Below are 11,104 nucleotides of genomic sequence, written 5' to 3'. Positions count from 1 at the left end.
TTATCCATGTATCGAATATTCGATGTTCAACGGTAAATTCTACTCATGGAGGAATATTCGAGATGTAAAGAGAAGTATTGGTGAGTGATGTGAAATGGATATTTTGGACAGGTATGTATTTAACCCTCGGGTTGAGTATTGATACAACCACTATAAGGTAATAAGATGATGAAAAATGATCAGAAATGTGATATGTGTTTTAGTGATGTATGCTAATGTTGATTGGTATAACTGTTGGTTATGTTACTTATTATTTGCATATGAACTTACTAAGCATTTATGCTTACTCCCTCCTTCTTACTCATTGTAGTTTTGGACAAGCCAGCTCAGGAGTCGGGATAGGTCGAAGGCTCAGTCACACTATCCGGAAGACTTTTGGTAAATGGCTTGTAAATTTAAGTATGGCATGTATAGCAATATACCTATTTTGTGTAAATGATCTTATGGTATGGTTGTGGAATGGTTGAGGAAATGCTTGATAATGATAAATTATGAAAATGGTTAGTGTAGATTATGTTTGAAGTTAAGGAAAACTATTAAGATACTTAGTGCATAAAAACTCATAAAAAGGATGAAATTTGCCATAAATAGAATACTACAGCAACACTAATGCGAGTTTGAAAATTTATTAAAAATCATATCAATTGAATTTGGTGATGGAATACATATCAAATTGAATCTTATTATGTCTAGTTTCACATGAAACAAATGAAACAGGTAAAGGAATTATATGTTAGAAGATATTTGAATTTTAGTGAAACAGGGTCATAGCAGTTTTTGAATCCCCTGTTCCAACTTTAGAAATTAATTATAAATTATAAAGATATAATTAGGTGGTATATTTTATATCCTCAGAATCCTTATTGGGTCTAGTTTTAGTAGAAACAAATCTCATAGTCATATGAATTTTTTACAGAGAGAAATGTGGTTCGTAGTAAACATAGGTCAGACCAGTTGAGTCCTGAAATAGGGGTAACTTTAACTAATAAACTGTACTAATTGGCCCAATCAAAAATTCTAGAAAAAAAAATTAGTAGATAGGTATATGAGTCTAGATTCAGGGAAATTTACGGATCTTGATTTCGAGTTTTGTAACTCGAGATATGATTTTTCTTGTGACTATGACGCAAGTAGCTTAAAAGCTGTGAATGTAGAAACAATAATCCAAAGTTCTAAAAATGTTAAACTAAGCTTAGTAACACCTCATACTCAACTTCGGCGATGGTCTCGGGCGTGGGGGCGTTACAAATGTACTTAACCAATTCCTTAAACATGCATTCGGCAATTACATCAAGACCATCTTAACTCGTTTCTCATCTTGCTAACAAAAACATAGTAAAGCAAATCTTCATACACAATGGTTATCAATTCATCCATTCACTAGGGACATGACCTAATGTTCAATAACAACCCCTCCTTTACCAAGTACACATTCGGCCTTGGTACATAATAAGGTAGCCGATTTCTTTCCCTTTAGCACCCATTGCTCACATATGATTATTTGTATAGTTCAAACACTCATCTATCTTTGCTCATCTAAATTTAACATGGAACAACAAAATTCACCATTGTCAAATACCATAGCCGAAAGCCCTAGTCCATAACACAAATCAAAATTTCTACATGGGTTACAAAAGTAGTTTGATATCTTACTCAAGATTAACCAAAATTTCATGAACTAATATAAACTTCTTACCTTGCTATTAGCCTAGGATGACTGAATGCCTCCCTCCCTACTTCCTCTTCACATTCGGCCAAGAAGAACAAAATGAGAAAGACTTTTTGTTCTCTTTTTTTTTTCCCTTTTCCCCCTTCTACACGGCGAAGAAGAACTAAAGTATGAAGCCTTTCCCTTCTTTTTTTTTCGGTCATGCATGAGAATGATGAACACATTTTTTTTCTTTGTTTTCTTCCTTCAGTTTCTTATTAGTTTATTGCCCATGCTTCTTATTTTATTTTTCCATTAACACAACATGTTTCATGACATGTTTTGCCCATCATCCCTTGTCATGGCCGGCCACTAGTACTTAAATGGGGGGGAAATTGACATGCAAGTCCACCCCTTTGATTACATGCACTATTAGGCCACTTGCATTTGCCTAGCACATTTCTAAATTTTCTCACATAAGTCCTATCAACTAAATTCACATGCAATTAACTAAATCGAAGCTTAAAACTTTCACACATTTATATTCACATATTTTAGGCAATAATTATCACATTCAAATAATTTGGTGACTCGGTCTAGCGGTCCCGAGACCGCTTTCCGACTAGGGTCACTTTAGGGCTGTCACAATATGTGTGTTAGAGAACAACATATTGGACTGACCCGTTATGAGTATGTTTCTTGGATTATTATGTAATTGTCACAACATTACTCATAGTGATTAATATGTATATGATCCTCAGACTTGAGATCACCATTACCCCAACATCGTGAGTTGTATATTTTGATACAGTAAAACATACACCATAACTGGTTGATTTATAAAGGCTGATGTTGGATATACCACAATCTATGTAGAGGGATATGGTTGATCAATATAGGATAAGTCCCTCCTACATAATAGGAGTAATATCTTAGGCCACTTGATTGAGTGAGACTAGAAATGCATGGCCATGCTCAAATAAGTTGATATGAGATGTCATACTTATTTGTATATCATAGTCTACTCAAGGTATCAAGAAACATGGGATGGACTATGCAAGTGTGACTATTCCATAACTTGTGTCCATTCCAGAGATAAAGGACTTAAGGATTAATGCATAAAAGATTAATCACAAAAGGTTATGTCGAATCATGACTTCTTGTAACTTAGGTAGCAATGATGCATTGTTAGATGCCACTCATTGTTTGTAACATTGAATTATTCTAGTATTACTGCGAACGTTACAAGAACCTACAGGGTCACACCTAATGGTTGAAATGAATGGAATAAACCATAGTTGGTATTGTGTTTGGTTGTCACATGAATTAAATTAATTATAGAATTAATTTAATTGGGCAATCAAATATTGAACATATTATATGTACAAGGATGTTGTACACATAAGGACAACATAATTCTATTAATAAATGAATTTGGTTCATATATAAATTTAAATAAATATAGTTTTCCGAAATCTTTATTATAATTAATGTAATTATAATTTTCGGTTAAAACATTATTATATTTATTTATTTTAATTATGATTATTATGTTCGGATTAAAATTTAATTCGATATATACATACCAATTATAAAGGGAGTTATATTTAGAAAGGGAGAAAAACCCTAAAAAGTGAATATATATATATAAAACCCGAAGCTTTGCTATTAGGTCTAGCAGCCGTCAAGCAAAATATCTCTGAAAATAGGTTTTGGGGATTTCTTCCATTCTTTGTCAACTGGGTGGATTGCGTAGAGGTCAGGATCATAAGGATTACGGCTTGGATTTGAAATCAAAATAGTATTCTCATTGCCGAGGCTTCACTGTCTACTCAGATTAAAATTTTGGTAATTTTGAAACTTTTTCACCCCGATTCGTTCCTCGCACATGGATCCATGGTTTGGATCACCGGGATGTATATATATATATTTTCGCTGTGCCATGGGGTACTGGCATTCCAACATGAGATGCCTTGTGGAGACATCTAGCCGATGAGGGTGAGGGATGATTCTTGGGCCGCGGTGTTGAGGAGCCCGAAGTGTCACGCCAGCCTAGTCATGTAGGGGCTAATAGAGATGACCCCCTTCCGACACCGCTCCGTCTGGTGCTGAATCGCAAGGGTGATGAAATAGGCAAGGTCGATGACATGTCCTTACGACATGCACCATAAGAAGTAGACGTCATGGGTGTTGACGACGCCAGTGCTCTCTCGCCTCCCTGTAATCGTGTGAGCTAAAATAGCGTGTAAGTACCTCAAGGATGGTGGGAGAACTTATACCTTTGAGCGGCTAGGATTGTACGAGGCCGTGCTAAGGGCCAAAGTGTGCCAACATTTCGAGGGCGAGATATGTTTGTGGGGACTGAGAGCATGTAGTTCATTCTCCTCCCTGAATTCCTCCGTATATAGGCCTAGTGCAGCACCAAACTCTAGGACGCTTAGCTGGCGGATTAATCCACCTAGGAAAAACTAGACCGTGCTGGGATCATTGTACCTTATCATTATGGTCTGGAGATAGAACGTTGAGTAGAGATCCATCGTGAGCTCGAGGTATGTCGGCTCGATAATCCTGAAGAATAGCTCCCATGGGTTAGTGGTTAAGAGAGCCCGAATTGTATCAGCCATCTGGACTTGTTCTAAGGTAGCCCAGTCGATGCAGTGGCCTGCTGCTAAGGTCAGGCCCGAAGTATTTGGAAGAGCTTTTCTTGAGGCCCTCGTGGAAATTGTAGGAGAGGGTGACGAATTTCCGCGGTTGGACCCGCGGAAGATGACGCTCCCTTCCTCTTCTTCGAGCTGGTACGACGGTTTTCTTTCCTCTTGAAGATGACATTGAAGGCCTGTAATATAGAGAATAATAATAATAGGTAAACATATTCGAAAGGGAAGTAAGCTATTTCAGCCAAGACTACTAATATGAAGCAAACTCAACTACAATAATAATGAGAATGAGAATAGAAATGTAATGGGTATAAGGTTTTCCTAGTCTCAATTTAACATAAATTGTATGGTAACTAACCTAGGAATGCAATTTAAATGATAGACACTGGCATGATAATAGCATGAAAATGAGCATAGTAATGTCATGGATATGAGGTGTGTCTAACAACTTGATTTAATTCAAAATGTATAATAAAGAACCTAAAAATTGCAAACTAAATGATAAAGTAATAAACAAAAATGAAAACTAGTTTAAAAGTAATGGAGATTATTGTAATAATAAGCATTAATAATGAGTAAAATAGAAGGGAAAGGAGTACACAAATGCTAAGGGAGAGAGATTGAGCTTTAAAAACGAAGTTGAAGGCGGCGCACGGAAGTGGCAGGGGGCTGTGTGGAGTTGCAGAGGCTAGGGTTAGGGTTTTTTTTTGAATAGGGAAGAAAGTGAATAGTGTAGGGTATTTATAGATTTTGGGGCACACAGCCATGGCACACGTCCGTGTCCCCCAATTTCATCCCGTGTGATTCGCGAATTTTAAATTTGGGCGCGTCTGACATTTAGTACAAGCCCTTTTTCCTCGGGCGTGTGGGTTCGCATGGCCGTGTTGCACGGCCGTGCCTAGCTTCGTTTGCTTCTCCCATACTCGTGTGTTCAAGCTCCATGCCCGTGTTAATTTAACAGGTTCGACCACGGGTATTAGACACGAGCGTGTCTCACTCCTATGCTAGTTTCTCAGTTTCAACCATGGGTCTATCACACGGGCATGTCGTACGCCCGTGTTGTTTTGGCAGGTTCGACTACGGCCATGTCGCACGGTCGTGGAATTTTACCGTAGCTCGTGTTGGGGAAATCTTTTGCCCTATTTTCACACGACCTTAAGCACGCCTATGTGTTTGGTCATGTCTCTGTGGAAACAACTGTATTCAAGATCTCTATTAGTAGATTAGGAGTTAAATACCAAAATTTAAAGGAATTAATAATGTTAGTGCTCGGGTTGCCTCTTGAGAAGCGCTTATTTATAGTCTAAGCTCGAGTTACCTCTCTAGTAAATGGTTAGGGTGGTTCAAGGAGTTTATACTCCTCATTCTTGTTATCGATCTCATCAAAATAGAGTTTTAATCTGGTGTTGTTTACCTTAAAAGTGCCGAACTTGGGGTGACTCACCTCCACCATACCGAATGGAAAAATACTGAGTACCGTAAGAGGGATTTCCTCATTCGGTGTGGTAATGACAACGTGAGGATCTACGGCATCTAGTAAGACTTTATCGCCAACCTTAAGTTGATTTGGTGAGGTATCGGCCTTATTTTGACGTAGTTTTAGTTTATCATGTGTTCTCAATTTGTGTGCTCGCCATTCGTCTAGCTCCTCTATCCGTAGGCTTCGTTCTTCATGAATGTGTCCTCTATCATTTCTGGAACACGGCTCGTGAACTTCTTTGAAGCTCAATTTTTACAAAGTCATATTGTTAGTTTTAGTAGATTGGTGTGGACTATTACCTTCAATGTTCGATGTAATGCCAGAATTATGAGCTTGAAGGGTGATCGTGTCGTCTCCTACACGAAACGTGAGCTCACCTGTGCCAACATCAATAATTGTTTTAGCAGTTACTAAAAAGGGCCTCCCTAAAATCAAAGGGGTGTTATTATCCTCCTCTATGTCTAGAACAACGAAATCAACGGGGAATATGAACTTATCTACTTTGACGAGTACATCTTCAATAATACCCCTAGGGAATCTTATAGTTTTATCTGCCAATTGAATACTCATCCTAGTTTGTTTAGGTTTCCCAAGACCTAGTTGCTTAAACATTTTGTAAGGCATGATGTTAATACTAGCCCCTAAATCAGCTAATGCATGACTTATATCTAAACTACCAATTAAGTAAGGAATTGTAAAACTCCCTAGATCTTTCAATTTGTGGGGTAGCTTATTCTATAGAATAGCTGAACAGACTGCGTTTAGCTCCACATGCAACGCTTCGTCCAACTTCCACTTACTTACTAAAAGCTCTTTTAAAAATTTCATTGCATTTGGCATCTGCGACAAAAATTTAATAAATGGTAAGTTAATATGTAATTTTTTCAAAAGTTTGAGGAATATATCAAATTGTTCGTTTGAGCGGTCTTTCCTTATCGCGTTAGGGTATGGGACACGAGGTCTATATTCTTCGTTCACCATTTTGTTATGACTTACCTCACTTTTACCCTTGCTCACCACAGTTTCTTGCATCAATTCTGGCTAAGGCGCAATGAATCCTTCCTTATCTTGAGTGCTAATTGCATTGAGGTGTTCCCTTGGGTTAGCTTAAGTATTACTTGGTAAGCTACCTTGTGGTCGTTCGGAGATTAGTTTGGATAGCTGGCCTATTTGAGTTTCGCGTCCTTGGATCGATGCTTGTTGATTTTTAGTGCTGTCTCAGTATTTTGGAAACGGGTTTCTGACATTGATATGAATTTTGAGAGCATCTCCTCAAGGTTTGATTTCTTCTCTTGTTGATAAGGTGGCTGTTGAAAACCCTGAGGATTTTGTGGCTTTTGATTCCGTTGACCACCCTAGGAGAAATTGGGGTGGTTCCTCCAACCTACATTATATGTATTACTATATGGGTTATTTTGAGATCTAAAGTTATTGTTACCCATATAGTTGACTTGTTCCTCTTCGGTTGTGGGATTGAAGGATTGATATTCTATATGCACACCTCATCCACTTGAGTCACACCTCATTACTGGATGTACCTGTGTAGAACCAAGTAAACCATCAATCTTTTTATTGATAAGTTCTACCTGATTTGACAACATAGTAACTGAGTCGACGTTATAAACGTCGGCTATTTTTGTTGGCTTAGTCCTCATGACTTGCCACTGATAGTTATTCAGTGACATTTCTTCAATGAATTCATAAGCCTCTTCAGGTGTTTTATTGTTGATGGTTCCGCCAGCAGCTGCGTCAACCATTTGTCGAGACGAGGGATTCAGACCATTGTGGAATGTTTGTACTTGAAGCCAAAGCAGTAACCCATGGTGAGGGCACCCTCTTAGTAAGTCCTTGTATCTCTCCCATACATCGTAAAGTGTTTCTAAATCCATCTGCACAAAAGAAGAGATATCGTTACGTAATTTAGCCGTTTTAGCCGGCGGAAAGTATTTTAGTAAAAAATTTTCGGACATTTGTTCCCAAGTAGTAATTGACCCTCGTGGTAACGAGTTCAACCACTGTTTAGCTTTGTTCCTCAATAAAAAAGGAAATAACCGAAGATGAATGGCATCATCAGAAACGCCATTGATTTTAAATGTATCGCAAAATTCTAAAAAGTTTGCTAAGTGAGCGTTGGGATCTTCATCTTGCAAACCATCAAACTGAACAAACTGTTGTATCATTTGAATTGTGTTAGGTTTCAGTTCAAAAGTATTTGCAGCTACAGCCGGTCTAACTATGCTAGATTCAGTTCCTGTTAGAGAAGGTTTAGCATAATCATACATAGTACGTGGAGTAGGATTTTGATTAGTCACAGTTGCAGGAGGTAGCTGATTGCCTTGTTTTCAACCATCTCTTCGATTGGGGGTTGAGCATCGTCTTCTTGCTCGGTTTCTGTGTATCTTAAGCTGCGCCTTAGTTCTCTTTGGTTTCTATGAACTGTACGATCGATTTCTTCATCAAAAAGTAATGGCCCCGACGGGTTTCTTCTAGTCATAAACTATAAAAACTTGCCAAGAGAAAGAAAAAGTAAATTAATTAGTAATAATAATAATAATAATATTAAAATTAAATTGCAAGAAAAATAAATGGCTAAAGTAGTAAAAATTTAGTGTTCCTAATATTTTAGTTACCCGGCAACAGCACCAAAAACTTGATCACGTGGTTTCGTGATAGGTTTTAAATATTTATAATTACTGGTTCTTGAACTAACTATTATCTTGATGTAGGCAAGTGTACCTATCGAACAATAGTATAGTTTTAGCAAGACCGAATTATCGAACCCAAAGGAACTAAAAATACTAGTAATGACTGTCTTTTTATTATCTAGCCTAAGAATAATCAGGTTTTGTTTTAATTAACTAATTATCTAAACTAAGAATGCACAGAGAAAAGAATTGGGGAATTTCTTTTGGGAAAAATCGATTGACTTAAGACAATACCTAAGGAAAAATCCACCTAGACTTTACTTGTTATTCTGGCTCCAAACCGGACGATTTATTCATTCAACTTGTTCCGTAGAGATCCCTAAGTTATGTTATTATCCCTATTCAAGACTAATAACGTCTAATCCCTAGATTGAATAACTGAGACTTTTCTCTAATTAACACTTTAGGGTTGCAATAACTCAATTTATGGATCCCCTTATTAGGTTTCACCCTAATCCGGCAAAATCTTGTCACCCTATTTCTAGGCGCGCAATCAACTCAGCTTAATTATGACAAAAGTACTCTTAGACAGGGTCTATTCCTCCTCTGAGTAAGAGCATTCTTGAATCAGTACCCTAGGATATCAAAACAAGAATTAAGAACACATAATTAAGAACAAGTTACATATTTATCATACGACTCAGAAAATAATAACAAGGTTCGTCTTAAGTTTCATTCCCCTTAGGTATTTAGGGGTTTTAGTTCATAACTAAATAAGAAAACATCTTAGAAGAATAACAAATACAAAACATAAAAAAAACCCAAAACTCCTAAAGGGAAATTTGATGAGAGATCTTCAGCCTTGGTGACGAATCCGGCTTCTGAGATGGATCAATCGGCTTCCTTGGAGTAATTCCTTACCCCCTATTCTCCGTGTCCCTTTTTCTCCTCTTCTAGGGTGTATTTATAGACTTTGGACTGCTTAGAAGCCCTCAAAAGTGGCCTTTTCCGAATTGGACTTAACTTGGGCTCGACAGGGACACACCCATGTACGATTACTTCAGGCCGTGTTCGAGCCTGTTAGAATGGCATGGGCGTGTGCTATGCCCGTGTGAGTCGTGCTCCAATTCTGCCAGATTGACATGGCCGTGTGGTCTGCCCGTGTGAGGAGGTCCAGGTCATGTTGATTTCGTACTTTGGCATATTTTCTCCGTTTTTGGCCTGTTTCTTGTTCCTTTCGCTCTCCTATGCTTTCCTAAGTGTATAACATGAAATTAAAGAATTAGGAGCATCAAATTCACCAATTCTAATGGAAAATCATCCAAAAAATGCATTAAACATGGGGGAAAATATGTATAAATTACGGGTTATCAAAATCCTATGTCATGACATATGTATCCTAACTATTCCTATGGTTTGTACGGGGCTTTCGATCATCATCACATTATCGAAACTTTCTCAATTTCACATATTCAGCTTCTATAACTATCCATCACAATTCAATATCATATAAGCATGAATAAATAAATTCCAACACATTCATATGTAATATAGACTTACCTCGTACGGGAATAAACAGAAACGAACGGCTATTCAACTACTTTCGACTTTCCCCGATCTAATTCCATTTTCTTTAGTTCTTGATCTATACACATTCAAATTTAAATCCTTTATTCACCAAATAATTCAATTCAATCCAAAAACATATAATTGGGGCATTTTACAAATTAGCCCTCATAGTTTCACATTTTGACATTTTAGTCCCTAATTAACAAAATCACAAAGTACACAAAATTTCCTTATATGCATACTTAGTCGAATATTCATGTAGTTCATATAAGCCTATATCTTTCATTTATTTTACATTCTAATCCCTCAATTTCTCATTTTCATAATTTAGCCCAAATTACTCAAATTCATCAAAAATTCAAATACAAAACATATTAATCTAACACATGTCTTTCACTTTTCATCAATTAACATTACAAATCTCACAAAATCAACAATGGCATAACTGAAAATCATCATCAAATTTTGAAATTGAGGCATGGGCTTAATAGAACATAAAGCAATAATCACAAAAACGTATAAATTACCAAAAATCGAGCAGAATACATACCTCAATTAAGCTCAACCATAGCCCAACCCTTAATGAACTTTTATCTTTTCTTTTTGTTTGATTCTCGGTGATTGTTGTAACACCCCTAACCCATAACTGCCTCGGAATAGGTTAAAAGTCATTACCAGACTTATAATAACATTCAGAACAGTCATTACCAAATAATCATATCATTACAGTAAATTTCATTCATGAACATTCAATAAGAACTTATATCGAGCATACAATGTAACAGCCCCATTTAGACCCTAATCGGAACGGTGGTTTTGAGATCATGAATCTGAGTTAGAAAAATATTTAAATATTATTTTTCATGTTTATTATATGTGAATTTGCATGTGTGAGAGTTTCATATGAAAATTTGATTGTTTATGTGCTTAATTTAATAAAAGGACTTAATCGCATAAAATGAAAACTTGTCGTTAAAAGCATAAGGGCCAAATTATTGATGGCTTTGTAAGTTGAAGTATTTAAGTGGTAATCTGACCATGTTTAATTAGATGGACGGTAGTGGTCATGTAATATAATGGTTTTATATTAGTTAATAAAGGTTAA

The 11,104-nt window shown here is 36.8% G+C and overlaps 1 non-coding gene across 1 annotated transcript; it reads left to right on the top strand.

Moving 5' to 3' along the window:
• Positions 1 to 7,600: 7,600 nt before the first annotated feature.
• Positions 7,601 to 7,707, top strand: LOC121204363 (small nucleolar RNA R71). Its single transcript, XR_005899288.1, has one exon. It is a non-coding gene; the product is annotated as a small nucleolar RNA R71 (small nucleolar RNA).
• Positions 7,708 to 11,104: the final 3,397 nt, after the last annotated feature.

Source organism: Gossypium hirsutum, chromosome A07, assembly GCF_007990345.1.
Source record: "Gossypium hirsutum isolate 1008001.06 chromosome A07, Gossypium_hirsutum_v2.1, whole genome shotgun sequence".
NCBI lineage: Eukaryota > Viridiplantae > Streptophyta > Magnoliopsida > Malvales > Malvaceae > Gossypium > Gossypium hirsutum.
The sequence above is the reverse complement of the archived record's forward strand: the minus strand, read 5'-3'. Positions and strand labels throughout refer to the sequence as shown.